Here is an 18,722-nt window from a genome sequence, read left to right as displayed (position 1 = left end):
TCCCTGAGGAGACGAGCTTCCCAGCGGGTGGAGTCCGAGGTTGGCGCTCGGCCGCGGGCGTTCCCTGGGGCGCAGCCCAGCGGTCGGGCGGCAGCAGCCGGGGCAGCCCTGACATTTATCGGCCTCCGGGTGTCCCAAACCATTCCGTAGGTTCATCTGTCAGCTACGGGGCAGGAGGCGGGAAGACGCAGGACTGAGGTCCATTTTTGTATAAAAATTCCTCAAAAAAGTTGAAGCATCCGCTTCCGCAGCGAGCAGGGTTCGAACCTGCGCGGGGAGACCCCATTGGATTTCAAGTCCAACGCCTTAACCACTCGGCCATCGCTGCTACGAGGAGCAAGGAGAGGCGGAGACACTTTAGTGTAACAGCCGCTGCACTCACGCCAGGCCCGGGATGGGCGGGGCCTGCAGCCGCCGTCAGCTTCCCGGCCGAGGCCGCGGGTGCCGGGAGCTTCGGCGTGGACGCGGAGAGGAAGGGGGGAAGGGCTGCGGCCTGGCCGCGGGATGCCCGTGCACCGGGGGAGTCGCAACCCTGTGCGGTCGCGGACGTGCCCGCCCGCCTCCGCTCTGGGCCGCGGGGGCGCCGTGAAACACAGGGTCGCCGCGCTTCGCGCGCCCGCCCGCCCGCTCGGGAGTTCGTGCACTTCCGCCGCCCTCGGCGGGCTGCCGGGAGGCGGCTGCGCGCGGGCGGGGGCCGCGCGCGCGTGGGGAGGGGGCGGCCCCTGTTCCGGGCTGCGTGCCTCGGGCGGGGTTCGAGGGCCGAGCCCTGCGCGTCCGCGTGCACCCCTCGAGGGCCCTCCGGTTTTGCAGCAGCCTGGGTCGCCTCGCGGCCCCCGCGCGCACGCGCAGCCCCGCCCCGCGCCCCGTCCTCCCGGTTTGAATTTCCCGCCGTGACGTGACGCGACGCGCGCTCCTCGGGAGGAGGCCGGAAGCCGCGGCGTCTGGCGAGCGCCTGCTAGGTGTGTGGGTCCCAGTTCATCCCGCTAAGCCTAGTAGTGCTCTCCCACGCAGAAAACAGTCTTGACACCGCCCCCCCATCTTCATCTTCGGGTTATTTATCCCTTTGGTTCATTCACGCAGATGAACGGTTTATTATTTTTATTTAATTAAGGGGTCACGCCCCCACGGTCTCCTGCCCCTCACTCTTTGCCGTTGCTGCTGTGGGGTCGGTTCCCATGGCCGGGAGAGGACAGGAAAGCCTTGATCTTGGGCTCGGAGCCAGGCCCAGGTTCATCAGCAGCAGGCCCAGCAAATTGTAGTTGGAGGAGGAGATCTGGTCGCCCACGATGAAGGCTTTGTCTCCATTGTTCTGGAAGAGTTTTAGGTGCCCGGGCAGGGCCTTCACATTGTCATGCCCGCTGTCCTCGTATTGAGTGTAGATGAGGGTGACATATTTGCCTCCAAGGACTTACACCCCGGCACTCAGTCACCACACCCACCAGGGCGGCCTCCCTGCTCATGAAAGATGTCTTTGATCTCCCATTCCCCTCTTAAGGTTGCTTTGTGAGAATTGATGGTTAAATCTTTCAATCAAAACTTTTACTTCTGACAAGGTTGAGACCAGAGGATTGAGTGCTGAAGGCCAGCCTGGCTACATAGTGAGACCCCACCTTAAAGTAATTAACTTTTTCCCCTGAGATTTATGGTTTGCTTTTATTTTGGAAGAAATTAAGACTGCAAAAAAAGATTCTATTCTAAAACTAATGTATAACTGAGCACAATTGAGGGAAGTTTTCTATGTAACGTTTTAAAAAATGAAATATCAGGGGCTGGAGAGATGGGTCAGTGATGAAGAGCATTTTGGTTACACTTCTGAGGATCTGGGTTCAATTCCCACTACCCACATGATAGCTCAGAACTGAAGTCAGACCTGGTTTCTTCTGTCCTTTTGAGCAGTGGTTTATAGTTAGTTTTAAGTATGAAAGGCAATGCTTTGTGGCTTTCTCAGAAAACTTTTTGTAATATTTTCTCAGGAAGAATAAGGGGAGGCATGTGGTTGGGAGCAGTGAGACTTTTCCTTGTTTAGTAATTGGTGTGTGTATGTGTGCCGACTTTTTGGAGTCAGTTCTCTCATTTTTGGGGGGTGTTCTAGGGGTGTAACTCAGGTTGCCATTCTTGTGTGGCAAGCACCTTCCTTTACTTGCAGAGATAACTTGCCAGCCCTTTTAAACTATATGTATATAACAAATCGTAATGACTTTCATTTCTTTATTACATATACAGTGTTCTGCCTGCACACCAGAAGAGGGCGCCAGATCTCATTACAGATGGTCTTGAGCCACCATGTGGTTGCTGGGACTTGAACTCAGGATCTCTGGAAGAGCAGCCAGTCTGCTTAACCTCTCAGCCATGTCTCTGACTCCCTCATTTTAATGTTTAAAGAGACTGAGCTGCCCAGGCTGGAGCGCAGTGATTGTTCAAACTCCATCCTGTTAGCACTGATAAGCACGGGAGTTTGCACCCATTCACATTTCCTGGTCCCCTGCTCCAGTGAGGTCACCATGTTGATGCCAGATGTACTTCTGACACCTGATAAACATAGCAACCTACAGCCCAGAACCCCTGGACTCATGTGATCCTCATGTCTCAGGCTCCTGAGTAGCTGGGACTAAGTCCTGCACCGCCACACTTAGCCATGATGACTTCTTTTAAAAATGCATCTGGGCTGGGTGAGCTGGCACACAGCTTTAATCCTAGCACTCAGGAGGCAGATGCAGGTGGAGCCTTGAGTTGGAGGCCAGCCTGGTCTGCAAAGTGGGTTCTGGGACAGCCAGGGCTACATAGAGAAACCCTGTCTCAAAAAAACAAAACAAAACAAAGCCATCAAATCTATTTTGTTGAGGCCTTCTGGGGGCATTTTATAAAATCATAGAGATTATACTAGAAGAAATATTAAGAGCTGGTCTTAAGCTTTTCATTTATGCAGGAGAAATTGTGGCCCATGAGTTGTTTGGGGAAGTCTATATAGTTAATGAATGGGAGGTTTAGGGCTAGACCATGCAATGTTAGTTTAAATGTTCTCACTATATTGTCTTCATGTGTTCTTGGTTAGTCTCTGGTACAGTGGAATAAATAAAAAAGACTGTATATGGCAGTATATAAAGCCAACAAAGCTGTGAGTTGAATGTTGACAGTATGTGTTAGGTCATACATATATAAATTTTTTATTTTTGGTGTGTGGTGTATGCATACCTACATGTATGTGGATGTGTGTAGGTCAGAGTGACACTAGGAGTCTTCTGTTTTCACTCTCCAGACTTTTTTTTTAAATTAATTGAAAATATTTTGTCATGCTATCTATTTTGAAGCACTCTTCCACTGATCCTTGGACCTGTCTTGTCTCAGTTACTTTTCTGTTGTTGTGAAGAGACATCATGACCAAGGCAGTGTATGAAAGAAGGCATTTAATTGTCCACTTGCTTACCGTTTCGCAGGGTGAGTCCGTGATCATGGTGGGGAGCGCGGCAGCAGGCAGGCTGGCATGGCGCTGAAGAGTGTCTGAGAGCTTACATTTTATCTGAAAGTTGGAGGCAGAGAGAGAGGGAGAGATAGAGAGAGAGAGGGGGGGGATAAAGAGAGAGATAGACAGAGACAGGGGTGGGGAGAGAGAGAGAAGGAGAGACTGACTGACACCGGGTGGGCCTCAAAGCCCACCCCCATTGACACACCTCTTCAGACAAGGTCACACTTCCTAATCTTTCCCAAAATCGTTCCATCAACTAGGGACCAAGCATTCAAGTAGATGAGCCTATAGGGGGCATTCTCATTCAAACTGCCACACACCTGTTGGTTAGATTGTTGGCCAGGAACCTCCAGCTGCCAGGCTCCATCAAAGCCCAGCTCTGGGCTGGCTAGGCTGCCGGGGATCTGAAGTCTGGTTCAGATGCATGTGCAACAAGCTCTTTACCCGCTTGGCCATCTCTTCAGCCCTACAGAATATTTTTGAGGTGCATAATTTTTGTTCTTTATCCCAGCATCTATTCTTGAGTGATAATTCAACTGCACTTAGGAGCTCCACCCACATACCATTAACAGAAACTTCCTTTAGCTATTAAGCAGTGTGTTCCAGCCTCTTCTGGCTAAGGAATGTGTATGTGGCATATATTACTTCTCTGTCACTACATAAAAATCACCATAAGTTTAGTGGCCTAAACCCACAAATTATTAGAAATCTAGATAACTACCCAGATAATGTGGGGTCATGGATCTTAGAGGAGAACCCACAGCCCCTACTTTTTACTAAACCAGCATTATTTCTAACCACATTCTGAATTTGTCTTTCTACCCACAGATAAGTGTAGTCCTTACTCCCCGTGAAGAACATTTCTCCTTGCAACAGACCAAGACCGTTACAGAAAACCACAACTAATACAGTGAAGAGTTGTGGAGATATATTTACCACACAACTAACTCCTGACACAGCTCAGGGATCACTGTGGAAGAGAGGGCAGGAAGACTGTGAGAGCCAGAGGATCAGAGAGTTTGCTGTCAGATTGTGTCTCCTTGGGTTGTCAGAAGCAGTGTCCATAAAGTATCACCAGCATGACTGCTTAAGCATGAGCTGAACAAGAATGACAACAATAGACACGCTAATATGGACAGGGAAATGGTCTCATGCTAGCACGAAACCTCCAATGTACAATGAACCACAGGCAACTAAGGAACTCCAAGGTTGGGAAAAATAGTTCCTGAGGGATGAGCATTCTGATTACCAAATGGCCAGTCCTGAAAACATAGATACAAGTAACATCATATAAACTGGTTGTATATATATTTGGTAGCATGCACTCAGGCACACATGTGTGCATGCACTCACATATATAGCAACAATGAAAAAAGAGGCCATGTATGTTAAGTTAGGGTTTCTCTTGCTGTGAAGAGACACCTTGACCATGGCAGTTCTTACAAAGAAAAAACATTTAATTGGGGCTGGCTTACAGTTTTAGTCCATTATTATCTTGATGGTACACAGACAGACATGGTGCTGGAGAAGGAGCTGAGAGTTCTACATCTGGAGTGTCAGGCAGGAGAGAGAGAGAGAGAGAGAGAGACAGAGAGACAGAGAGAGAGAGAGAGAGACAGAGAGAGAGAAATCTCAGAGCCCATCCTCAGTTACACCCTTCCTCCAACAAGGCCTCCTAATGATACCATTCCCTCTGAGCCTATAGGACCATTTTTATTCAAACCACCACACACTGTCTTTGAAAGAAAGTAAGTAGGGATATATAGGAGGGTTTGGGAAGGGGGAAATGATGTAATCTGAAAACAAAACAGAGTAGGACCCCCCCACCCCCCCCCAGTTTATAGTTTCTGAATGTCAAGCATGTGGTTATGTGTTGACTAGACCTTCTCACTGGTAAAAGAGATGAGGAAACTTATGCTTCCAATGATTAGAGAAATGAAAAATGAGTTTAGAACACAGACTCTCAGGCAAAAGCTTTAATGAAAAGCGAAAGTGGGTCAAGGAGAAGGGGACAGTACTGATTACAAGAAACTGCAGTTGTCCCAGATCAGAGGAGGAAGTAGACACTTTTTATCAGGTTTTTAAGTACTTTTTCATTCAGTAATTTTCCACTAGGCATGAGGATGATGCTTTTTAAAAAAAGACTTTTTGGGGCTGGAGAGAGAGCTCAGCCATTTGTCCTGCTTCTGCAGAGGGCCAGAGCTCACTTCCAGCACCCATGTTGGGCGGCTCATAACTGTTTGTAGTTCCAGCTCTAGGGGATTGGACACCCTCCTGTAGAATCTGTTACACACACACACACACACAGGCACATACTGTAAGAATTTTTTGGTCATGTTTAGATACAGATCATTGGCTAGCCAGTTCAGTTTGGAAATATCCAGAACTTGGTAGAGTTTTGTCCTTGTGGTATGAATAGAAGGACAAACAAGGGCACATTTCATACATTATTGATGAAGGAAGATACATATTTTTACTTTCATAGAATATTAATTAACTTCCAAGAATCTTGTTTTTCTCTTGGCTCCATGAAGGTCTTAGCCATAGCCCTGTGTATGATTTTTGGTGGCTTCTGAAGTTATGTTGCTCAAAGGGTTTCTAAGAAACATTATTCTTGGGTTGCAGCGATGGTTGAGTGGTTAAGAGCACTTGTTGCTTTTACAGAGAACCTAGATTCAAGTCTCGGCATCCACACGGCAGCTCACAGTTCTGAGACTCCAGTCCCGGGAAATCTGGTGCCATCTTCTGCCCTCTGTGAGCACCTGCATGCAGGTGGTACATGGACATACATGCAGGCAAAACATCCGTCACATAAAAAGAATCATTAGTCATAGGTCAGGAGGTCGAAGAAATTCATATTATACGGTAATGGCATGTTTGACTGTAAGTGAGGTTTCTAATCTTACTTATGGAGATTCTCAGAAAGTTACCGGGTTAGCTCTGGGAAAAGAGTAAGATTAAACTGAAGGCTTTGGCTTTGAGTCAGTGCAGTGCAAGCCTGAGGACCTGCCTTGGATGCTCAGTACAGACATAGGCGGCCAGGCTCAGTGACATGCACCTGCAATCCCAACATTAGGAAGACCCCTGGGGATTTCTGTCCAGCCCATCCCCAAATACAAGATGGAGAGCAATAGAGGAAGATACCACTCAGTATTGGCCTCTGGCCTCCACGTGCATGTGCGCACATGGACACACATACTGACACATATACACTTGTACAGATAAGTGAAAACACGTGAAAGACCGAATTTGAAAAACACGGTGGGATATCGTCTCTTTCTGGGCTTCCTGTGTCTAAGTTCTTAGCACTCATAGGTGAGAGACTAGCAAGACCTGGCAAAGGACTTTCTTTTTCCTTTCTCTGTCCCTTAGTTTTCCCTGTCATTCTGCTTCACCTCTGAGACTTTCATCCCTTAATCTTAAGGACTGATGTAGCCGACTATCATTTTCTGAGAACTTTTTACTGCTCTGCAGAGATGTAGCTCCTTCTATCCAGGGATCAAAACTCTCAGCCTGCCTGATCTAAGGAGATAAGAGGCTTGAACTTGCAGATCAGAGGGTTTCCACTCGATGCACACTTGGCAGAGGGTGTCAGTACTCAGGATATCAAACCACACAAGCAGAACGACCAGATTCACGCGGCCTCTCCCTACCCAAAGTATGCATGCAGTGAAGACTGCTGACAGTCACATAGCTCGACATGGTACACACACACACACACACACACACCCACACACACACACACACACCCATGCACACCAAATAAGTCTCAAAACCCATTTTATTGATGTGCATGTCGTCCCTGTGTTAGTTTGCATAGCATATGTGTGGGTTGACCACAGAGGTCAGAAGAGGGCACTGGATCCCCTAGAACTGGAGTTACAGGTGGTTGTGAACCACTATGAGGGTGCTGGGAATCTGACCCTGCTCTGTAAGAGCAGCCAATGCTTTTAACCACCAAGACATCTCAGCTCAAAGTATGAATATTCTCATATGCCTAGTAGCTTTGGTTAATTTCTGAGGACAAATTTATTGCTAATACCGTGATAAGTCTTAATAACTTTTATGTGATATTAATTTTAATAATAAAATGTTAAACTTCTATGTAGAAACGTTAGTATATCCAAAAAAGGATCATCCATGTCCAGTTAATTTTTATTTTTTAAAAAACTTATTGAATAATGTATATTGTGATGAGTTCATAAAAACATTTTCGTTTGATCATATTCACCGCCGACGTCTGTCACTTTCTAATCTTTTCTCTCCAGTGTTCTTCCTTCCCCAGCCTCACTTCTACTTTCATGTCCTATGTGTGGCATATCACTTGTATGTTTTATATTTTAAATATTTTATTCTTTGAAAGTTATGTGTGTATGTGTGCATGTACAGGTGTGTGCAAGTACCCCTGGAGGCAGAGGTATCAGATCCTCCGCTACCTGCAGTTACAGGCAGTTGTAAGCCACCAGATGTGGGAGCTGGGACTGGAACTCAGGTCCCTGCAAGGGCAGTAAATGCCTTTAACTGCTCAGCCACCTTCCTAGTCTCATGACTTTGTAGTCTATGTAAAATGTAGGGTCTATAAATGAGCTAAACATGCAATGTTTACCTTTCTGAGCCTGGGTTGTTTTACTTAGTATAATGATCTCCAGTTGATGACCTCACTGTTATCACAGGTTGGTCTCAACTTATGTATACTCAGGCACACTTTACTACTCTGTAGTAAAGATTCTGCTTTTCCAGCTGTTTAATAATCACTAGTTATATGATAAGGTACCACACAACTCAGGCCATTAGAAGCATTTGTGCAGATCACTGGAGAAGTTTAAACTTGCATTATGTAAAGAATGCTTATCCCAGACCTTTTCACCTGTGTAGACAGTACTTTTTGTAATGTTATATCCTCACCCAGATGCAGTCCTCTAGTAATTTTACCTTTTGGATGAAATCTGTAAGTTTAGTTCCAGATCTAGCATCTGAATCTCAGCTTTCCTACTGACTGTTATTGTTTAATTTAGGTGACTGTTTCTGTTCAGTACAGTTGGTTAGGGCTCTAATCTCCTGTCTAATTCTTGCCAATTTCTAAATCAATTCTGAAATAAGGCATTGCTGTAGCCCATCACGGACTAACATTATTGCGAGGAGACACCTGCTGTATGCCAGCTTACCTGGATTAGTGGGCATTGCAACTGGTTTTAACTAAATATATGTTCGTTATATCATTTAACCCCCCAAGTACTGGCTGATATCTAAGTATCTTGGGGGTTTAGTCCCATCATTTGATACAGTCTATTTTTTTTTTTTTGAGACAGGGTTTCTTTGTGTAGACTAGGCCTGGCCTCAAGCTCACAGAGATCTAACCTGTCTCTCCTAAGTGCTAGAAAGGTGTGCACCACCATGCCTGCCTTAATTCTAGTTTTATTGTTACTTGGCATCCTACTGTTGTGTGGTCCCATCTCTTTGTTGTACTTTCTTATTGTTAAAATTGCCGTAGGGCCTGTTTAAGATGTAATATGAACTATTGGCCACTTAATAGTAGTTAATATAATTAAAAACAGCCTCTGCTTATTGAAGATCTAACCGTACAATTCAAATGCCGAGACTCAATGTCTGGTTTATGAAGTAGTGTCACAGAGCTGGGAATATAGTTCAGCTGGCAGAACTGAACTATATAGTTTACCTAGCATGCAGGAATACTAGGGTTCACAGTCCTTGCAGTGCGTTAAAATTGGCATGGTGGTGCATGCCTGTAACTGTAGCTCTAGGGAAGTAGAGGGAGGAAGATTACAAATTCAAGGTCATCCTTGGGTACATGGTGAATTAGAGACCATGCTTTAAACACACAGACACAGACAGACAGGCAGACAGACAGACAGACAGACACACACACACACACACACAAACTCACACACACGATACAAAGCTTTAGTTTCAACCAAGAGTCAGGAACCAGCTTTTCCCAGTGTTTCTTGGCTATTTCTGAGGCATCCCCAGATCTGTCTTAACTGGGTTTAGGATGAGGTCCATCATCTTTGTTGTTTTGGACACCTTGTCCTGCTGCTGCATCATTGTGTTTGTTCCTTGGTCCTAGGCTGTTACCCCTGCTAGCCAGGGCAACAGGTCTTTCCCTAGATTTTCTATAGCGTCATTCTTCTCCCTTGGCCTTTAGAGTCGTGATGTTACAGGTGTGCACTCCTATGTCCATCAATTACCTCAGGGCATTTTAGTTGGAGTTTTATACAGAAAGACACTGACTAAAGAAAAGATATCAGAGATAGAAGTTTGCAACAGTCATGGTAGATTCTGCTCCAAATTTTGGACTGTTTTCAAGACATCATTGAAAAGTATTCCTCACAGGTCATGATGGAGCACACTTTTAATCCCAGCACTCCGGAGGCAGAGTTTGAGTACAGCCTGGTTTATGTAGCAAGTTCCTAGACATCCAGGGTTGAATAGAGAGACCCTGTATCTAAAAACCAAAAACCAAAACCACACACACACACACACACACACACAAATTTGTCTTAGGGTTTCTGTTGCTGCTGCAAGGAAACACCATGACCAAAAACCAGGCAGGTAGGAAAGGGTTTATTCAGCTGACATTTTTACATTGCTGTTCATCACCAAAGGAAGACAAGACAGGAACTCAAGCAGGGCAGGGACCTGGAGGCAGGAGCTGATGCAGAGGCCATAGAGGGGTGCTGCTTACTGGCTTGCTTCTCATTGCTTGCCCAGCCTGCTGTCTTACAGAACCCACGACCACCAGCCCAGGGATGGCATCATCCCCACTGATCACTAATTGAGAAAAATGCCTTGTAGCTGGACCTCATGGAGGCGTTTCCTCAGCTGAGGTTCCTTTCTCTCTGGTGACTCTAGCTTGTGTCAAGTTGACACACATGACTAGCTAGTACAGTATTTCTGGAGTTTCTTTCTATTTGTTGCTGTTAAGAACTGTTATCTTTAGCAGTTGCATTTTGTTCCAACTAGCCAGAAACAAAGTTACTTTGTGTATACTGAACTCTCTCAGGAAAGTTTTAAATCTGCCATTGTGAATGGAAGATCTTGAATATAAAATTCCTGTTACAGAGCATTTGTATTATGAGATGTTCGATTTACAAAGTGCTATGCTATCATGTTCCAGCAAACCATTTAAAGGTATTCTGGCCTCAAATTGTCTTTTTTTTTTTTTTTTTAAGTGTTACATTAAAACTCTAACCATGTAAGGGATTCTCTCAGAATATTCCTTTAGGGGTAAAAGTTGAGCAGTGTGCCTTCTAGTTTTCATGGCTTAAAGTTTCTGAAGTGATAGAAAATGAAAACCACTTGAAGTTCCTTCTCTCCGCAGGTGGTCAGTGTCCTTTCTGTACTGTTCATTTCATGTGTCACACTTAAGTTCGTGTTAGCTGACTTCTGCCCCCAGATCAAACTTAATGTATAAGTAACATTGTCTGTAAAATGCTCTTTTTTTTTTAAAGGAAAGCATTTATATTTATATGAGAACTTAAACCGACAACATTATGTAGGTAGATCATATTGAAGTATTATTTTTCACACTGAAAAGAAGAAAATGCATTGATAATTATAGATGTTATGAAGAAGAGGTTATTTCTAGTTTTGTACTAAAAATCAATTAGATGAGCTAAATCCCAAACCGGACACTGTAGCAGCAATTTTAGGACTTATTTTTGGTGTTTCTTTTTTTTTTTATTTTTTATTTTTGGTGTTTCTATATTTGGAGGCTGCAACACAGATGATCTTCATCCCTGATGCTTTCAGATACAGTTGGATTTCTAGAGCAGACTGTTAACTTTCAAGATTCGTTTTTAACACCAAAATAAAAATGCTGGTTTTCCAGTATTTTTTGTGAATGAATATATTTATAAGTGCTGAGTTTACAGTTCAGGTTGGAGCCAGGTATGAATACTGAGGAAAATAACTTCCTGGCTACATAGGAAATGCTGCAGAAACGAGTTGTGTCTGTCCTTCTGGGAAGAACAAAGTTAAGCACCAGTCACTACAGTACATCTCCTGGCTCTGTACCGTTTTGTATGCAGTATACTTTAAACATACTTTAATATTTTAATGTTTGTGCATTAACATTGGTAATTTGCTCAACCATTTTGCTGCTAAGATTTTGCTGTCCCATTCTCATTTTTTTCTTTAAACATTAAATGCTTTTCTTCGTTAATAACTATGGTGATAAAACTGAAAAAAGAAATCAACCATATTTTTTTGCCTCTCCACTGTGGAGTACTTGCTTACATCTCTCTTACTTGAAGTCTAGACACCCAAACTAAGAGAGGATGGAAAAGGAAGAGATTTCCTTCTTGTTTTTGGCTGAAAACTTGGCACTTTCATTCTTTTTTTTTTTTTTTTTCTTTTTTAAAACAGGGTCTCACTGGCTGTTCTGGAACTCACTAAAATAGACCAGGCTGGCTTTGAACTCTTAGAAATACACCTGCTTCAGCCTCTTGAGTGCTAGGATCAAAGATGTGTGCCTCTCTACTCCTGGCAGAGTCTCATTTTTGCCTTAGGGTCAGTTGTTCAGAATAAACAACAGTGGGACTACCCACTAGGAGAAACCTCAAAGGATAGCTCAGAGAGTAGTCTGTTTCTGAGAGTACTGCCCACTCTCTTCTTTTTTTCAGGCTTAACTGCCTTCAGCCTCTCTTTTTCTTTCTTTCTTTGTTTCTTTGTTTCTTTCTTTCTTTGTTTCTTTCTTTGTTTCTTTCTTTCTTTCTTTCTTTCTCTCCTTCTCCCTCCTCTCCCTTCCTTTCTCTCTTTTTTCCTTTTAATTTTTTGAGACAGGGTTTCTCTGTGTAACCTTGCCTGTCCTAGAACTTACTACAGAGTAGTAAGACTAGTAAGACTAGGAGGACCTCAAACCAACTGAGATCTGCCTGCCTCTGCCTCCAGAGTACTGAGATTAAAGGCATGTGCCACCACCATCTGGCTAACCTTCATTATTTTTAGAAAAGGACTTGGAATTATTCTTCTAACATCATGTCTGGGACTTCAGTAATCTATTCCAGGCTGTGCCATGCCAGTCCAGCTATGGCTTTTTACAGAATTTGTCCCTTTCTTTTCCCCTCCCTCTCTTTATCTTCTCATCCCTCATCTTTTTGTTCCTCATTTTCTTTTATTCCTCTCTTTCCCTCTCTTCTTTTCCATCTTCATTTTAGCCTTAGAGCTCTTATAAACATGCATTGTGTCAGATAAAAGTGGTTCTCAAGTCCCTTTCTCCCTTTGCACATTTGGGAAGTTTTGTTTGTCACAGTAGTTCATCAGGGCATACTTACTTATATAGACCAGGTTGGCCTCAAACTCACAGAGACCCACCTGCCTCTGCATGCCAAGTGCTGAGACTGAAGGAGTGTTCCCCCCCACCCCCCCGGTTTCCAGTATTTCTTAAGGCATACTAAAGAAGGCTTTGCTTTGGAGCACTGCGATAAGTGTAGGGACCACTGGAACAGGGTATTATGTGGGAAGAGAAATGTAGATGAATTTCTAATGTCTCAAAGGCAAGTGCAAATTTATAGTCCAAGAACAAGGAGAGGGGCAGTGGATGGAAATTACAGAGGGCAGTGCCAGTTTTCATCAACTTGACAGAAACCTAGACATACCCGGGAAGAGGGAATCTCAACAGAGCGGTTGTTTCCACCAGATTGGCCTGTGGAATAGGTGTGAGCCATTTTCTTAATTGCTGACTGATGTGGGAGGGCCCAGCTCACTGGAGATGGTGCTGTTCTGGGCAGGTGGTCCAGAGTTGGCTAAGAAAGACAGGGGAACAAACCAAGGGAAACAAACAAGGAGGTAGGGTGCTGGACGGTTTTATGTTAGTTTGACACAAGCTAAAGTCTTGGGAATCTCAATTCAGAAGATGCTTGGAAAGATGGAGCTGCAGGAAAGCTTGTAGGGCGTTTTCTTAATTAGTGATTGATGGGGGAGGGCCCAGCCTGCCGTGGGTGGTGCCATCCCTCAGCTGGTGGTCCTGGGTTCTAAAGAAAGCAGGCTGAGCAAGCCATGGGGAATAAGCCGGTAAATGGCACCCCTCCATTGCCTCTGCAGCAGCTCCTCCCTCCAGGTTTCAGCCCTGTAGTTTTTTTTTTTTTCTCTGACTTACTGTCATGCTGAAGAGTGATGTGGAAGTGTAATTTAAATAAACCCTTTCCTCCCCAAGTTGCTGTTGGCCATAATGTTTCATCACAGCAGTAGCCCTAAGTAAGACAAATTGGTAACAGGGTGGTGGGAGACTGCTGGCAGAGCTGACCATGTTGTTTTGGACAGGATTGTGGGAGGACTTTGGAACTTGGGCTAGATTAGTCACTGAGTGTTGAGAGCTCAGTGAAATGTTCTGTAGGAGCTTGGAAGGTAAGAATGTTGAGGGCAATGCCTTCCGCAGAAGCCTGGCTTATGAAGTTTCAGAGGGAAATTTAAAGACTATTGTGGTCAATTAAGATTTTGTGGTTAGCTGGGGCAGAAGAATCGTCTGTGATTAATAGCAGAAGCACTAAAGTGAAATCTCTGCTTTGCTGGGATAGTCGATGCTGGGCAGCTGACGTTGTCAAATTAACAGTGATTAAGAGGCCAGGAAGGGGGGTGTGGTGGTAAAATCCCAGCACTCTGGTAGGCAGATCTTTGTGAGTTCGAGGCCAACCCAGTCTACAAAGCAAGTCCAGGACAGCCAAGGCTACACAGAGAAACCCTGTCTCAAAAAACCAAAACCAAAACTCAAACCCAAACCAAACCAAAAGACCAGCACTGGTGAGGTGAAGTCTTCTGCAAAGTGTTTCCTGAGAGTTAGCGCACAGAAGCTGTGTTCAGACATGGCCGCAGAAGGAAGGACCTTGTGCCGGCAGCTGCGCTGGGTAGTGTAAGAGTCACCTGGGCGGTCCTGGTTTGGAGAGCAGCTGAGGCTGAGGCTGCTGTGTGGCAGGGTTGGAGTCCCTGAAGAAAGCCCAGGTGATGCTATTGGCGAAAGCGCAGCCCAGTCGCGGCAGAAGACCCCAGCATTTTGAAGATGCTAGCACCTTGGTAGGATCACCGAGAGTAGCAGCAGCGGTGGAGAGTAGCCAGGAAGACAAGCTGTGCGCGCTGCGGAGGGCGGAGCCAGAGAACTGCCTCAGCTCCTACCTCCAGGTTCTGGCCTTGGCGTCCCCCAGTGATGTAGGAGGAAAGAAACCATTTTTTTTTTGGGGGGGGGATGGCTAGGATTTTACCACAGTAGCAGAAAGCAAATGAGAGCAGAAAGCAGTGGGGTCAACAGGGAATCTGGTTAAGTGATAGTCTGAATCTGGTTAAGTAATTCTTGCTGAAGACAGTCCTAGATACGGCACCCTCTGAGGTGTGGTGGAGGGTGAGGAACCTGGTCGGGAGATTCAGGATGATCAGATACGGGGAGAGGGATGTCCTTGCCAAATTCCTTTGTTTTCAGGCTCTTTGCTGAAACTGAGCCGAGTTACCCATTTGGAGTTAGGAGTAGGGAAACCTGACTGTAGGTGGACCAACCGAAGAGTCAGGATACTGAGGCTGGGAAGGCTTGACAAGCGTGAGATTCTCTTCAAAGGTGGAGGATTCCCCACAGCCCCTGCAGCTTTCAAAGAGGCTCAGGAGATGTTTATGTATCCCTCATTTATGATTTTTGTAAATTTAGAGTTTAAATCTGATTTTAGTTTTAAGCACAAAGTGTTATTATTTTTGCTTGCTTTTCTAGGTCTCCAGCTGCTTTAGTGTATTGTAAGAAGTCTGTTTTTGGTATTATTCCTTAGTGGATCAAAAAGTTCACCATTTCAGAAATATTATATCATGTCTATAATGCTGCTTGCAATATTTAAATTGATGGTGCAACACATCCTTATCAGTCAATTCACATCCATAGCTGTTTTTTATGTATAGATATTGTTCTCCATAAAACACACACGGGATATATTTTATTTATTTATTATTTTTTATAATTATTATTTATACAGTATACAGTTATTTATTATATATTAATTGTATACAGTATTCTGCCTACATGCTAAGATGGTTATGAGCCACCATGTGGTTGCTGGGAATTGAACTCAGGACCTCTGGAAGTGCACCAGCAGACACGCTCTTAATCTCTGAGCCATCTCTCCAGCCCTATTTTATTTATTTTAAATATATTATTGCTGTGTGTATGTATGATGGGTGTGTGAGTGTGCATGCCAAAGCTTGTGTTTGGAGGTCATGTGTAGAATCAATTCTCTTTTTATATTGCGCATAGGTTTCAGGGATTGAACTTAGCCTTGCAAGGCAAGGCATCTTGCCTGGCCTTGGATAGATTTTAAAGACTCAGGATAGATATACAGTATGCCCGTAGTAATTATGAGAGTCATTTTAGCATGCCACAAGGAACCACTGGAAAATGTTTTATAAAAAAGGGTGGAAGTTCTCATGGGTTGAAAAACATGCAAACTCATAGAGGGAAAACAAACTTTTTTTTTTAAAGAAACAAAATTGCAAAGAAATAGCTCAGGACATTTCTCTGAGAAATATTTATAGTCGTTTTTATTAGTTTAAGTGAGATTTACTTTACATTTGTATAACTAGGAAATTGTCTTTTTTTTTTTCTCAGAATAAAGAGGTATGACATGAAACTAGGATTACAAAACAACTTCATGTTTAAAAGGCTGTATAAAAACTATGCTAGTACCTTAGAAGTAGTGTTATATATTTCTGGTCAAATAATTTGAAATAATGTCTCTGGAAGATGGCTCAGGGGTTAAGAGCACTGGCTGCTCTTCCAGAAGACCCAGTTTCAGTTCCTCATACCCAGAACTGTCTATAACTACAGTTCCAGGGCATCTGATGGGCCCTTTTGACCTCAGTGGGCACCAGGCATATACATGGTACACATACATACAGGCAAAACATCTATACTCATAGAAATTAAAATGAAAAATATTTTAAAAAATGAAATAAATTTCAACGATAATATTTGTAAATTTCATCCTGGGTGTTCTGTGTCTTTGAAAATGACTGTGTGCTTCAAAATTGCATGAGCAGGTTGTTTTTAAAAGCACCAATGCAAGATACTCTAGATTATTAACATAAATAATATAATATTTAAGGGATTGATAGTGTGGTTGATATATAAAAATACCATTTGGAAGGTATGTGCTCGGTATTTTCATTTTCAGAATGAAAAATAACAAGCTCAGTGAGCTGAAGCGGATGTGACTGATTATAATTACTGTACCTGCTGAGGTTGCTGACTAGTAGCAAGATGGTCCTGAGGATGGTGCATGGTTCTTCCAGAACCTTGAGAAAACTGAGTGAGGAGAACATTCACTTTAACCCTTCTGAGAAGTAGTTTGTTCTAACATGGTTGAAGTGAAATGGATCTCGCATCTACATATAACCTGGCTAGCTTCTACATGCCATTTTTGGGTTTACATAAAATTATATTAGGAGAAAAAGTAAACCAGAAACACAAGACATAAATAAAACGAGCCAGGGACAGTTTATACCAGAGCAGTAACTGTAGAGATACAGAGAGAGCATAGATTTGAGACAGGGGCTCCTGTAGCCCACACAGTCCATGTCCGCCTTAAACTCATTTCATGTGCCACCGCGTTCAGTTTATCTAGTGCTGGGGATCCAGCCCTGAGCCTCGGACATGTTAGGTACATGCTTTACCAACTGAATTAAGGTCTCCAGTTTTCTTCCTTTTGTCTTTTGAGAGGGAGTCTTGCTGTGTGGCTCAGGGTAGACTTAGTCTTGTGCTTCTCTTGTTTTACCCTCCTAATTTCTGGGCCTTATGGATGCCCACAGGAGGCTGAGAGTTCCTGATGCTAATAAGATAAAAAAAAATGAATGAAGGATGACTCCTAAGTTTTTGTTTAAGCAGTTGGTTAGAGTACCAATTACTACACTAGGCTTTGTAAGGCAGAAGGAAATACATTTGATAGGCAAAATGAAAATCCCTTTAATTAATTAATTAATTAATTTTTTGTGTGTGCCTTGTGGGAGGCATACTGAATATGAAAGGTATGTATCTAAATGGAGAAGATGACTGGATATTAGTGCTCAAATGCTGGAAATTCTGCAGCATGTATGCGTGCATAGATGTCTTTTTCATTTTGAGCCTTAGTTGTCAACTCTGGGCAACAGGAAAATCCTTACTCAACATCCTGTTATGTTGATTGTGACATTGAATAAAATTCCTTAAGATAACTTTTTTTGGTGGGGCTAAGCGAGATGGCTCCCTGGCCAAAGGCATCTACCACCAAGCCTGAGAGCTCGAGCTCTGTTCCTGAGACCCACGTGGTGGAGGGAAATGATTTACCCTTGCAAGGTGTCTTCTGATCTCCACATGCATGCTGTGGTGTATCACACACACACACACACACATACACACACACACACACACATACACACACACACATACACACACACACACACCGTAATAAAAAGGACTGTACAGGTTTGACCACGTGGCTGTCACTGGCAAACTTACCAAGATTACTGGCCCTTATGGAGTGAACAGATCAAAAGCCACATTGAGTGTGTTGCTGGCTACATGGGAGATAAAAATAGAGCAATAGTGGATTGTAGTTGCAAATGGAGGGAGAGGGAGGGGAGAAGTGTGGTATGGGAGGGGGAAGGTGTGGTATTACCGCTTACTGGATTTCTTTTATTGTTAGCCGTGGTAGGGATGATTGCACCTAGGGTATGGACTTGTACTCTCTCAGTGAGCCATGCACTCGGGTTCGGTTTGAGAGTTTCTCTAGGCAAACCTTGTGTGGTCCTACTCTGGTCACTAGAGAACTGGTGATAACAAGGCACATGAAGTGCAGATAACAATCAGACTCACTGAGGGAAGGGGGCAAGAAGCGATCCAGAGAGGAGAGCTTAGCCTCTGTAGGAGCACCAGGATGAAGGGGCGTGGGGGAGAGGGGTTCATGGCTTGTGGTTTGTGGATCTGGAGATGGGAAGTTGTCGGGCATCTTCCTGAATGGCTTGTTTTCTCTAGTAAGGCAGGAGAGTGGGCTGCAGTAGACACTAGGATGGGCAAGGAGGAAGTGTGAGAAGCCTCTTTCTGCTCTCCTGCATGACCTCTTCGAAACAAGAGGAGGTATGTTTAGATTTATTCCTATGATTATTGTGTATGAGAGCATGTGTGGAGGCCAGCGGTCAACCTTTGGGGGTCAGGTTTTCCCTCTCACCGTCTGTCCTTTCATCATGGGTCCCTGGGCGTGAACTAAAAAGTGGTCAGGCTTACACAGCAAATGCTTTC

General features: G+C 44.1%; 1 non-coding gene across 1 annotated transcript; it reads right to left on the bottom strand.

The window, feature by feature from the left end:
- Positions 1 to 246: 246 nt before the first annotated feature.
- On the bottom strand, positions 247 to 328 carry Trnas-uga (transfer RNA serine (anticodon UGA)). Its single transcript has one exon. It is a non-coding gene; the product is annotated as a tRNA-Ser (tRNA).
- Between the last annotated feature and the right edge of the window lie 18,394 nt (positions 329 to 18,722).

Source organism: Meriones unguiculatus, chromosome 16 (assembly GCF_030254825.1).
Source record: "Meriones unguiculatus strain TT.TT164.6M chromosome 16, Bangor_MerUng_6.1, whole genome shotgun sequence".
Taxonomy (NCBI): Eukaryota; Metazoa; Chordata; class Mammalia; order Rodentia; family Muridae; genus Meriones; species Meriones unguiculatus.
Note: the sequence above shows the minus strand (reverse complement) of the source record. Positions and strands in the feature narration are given on the sequence as shown.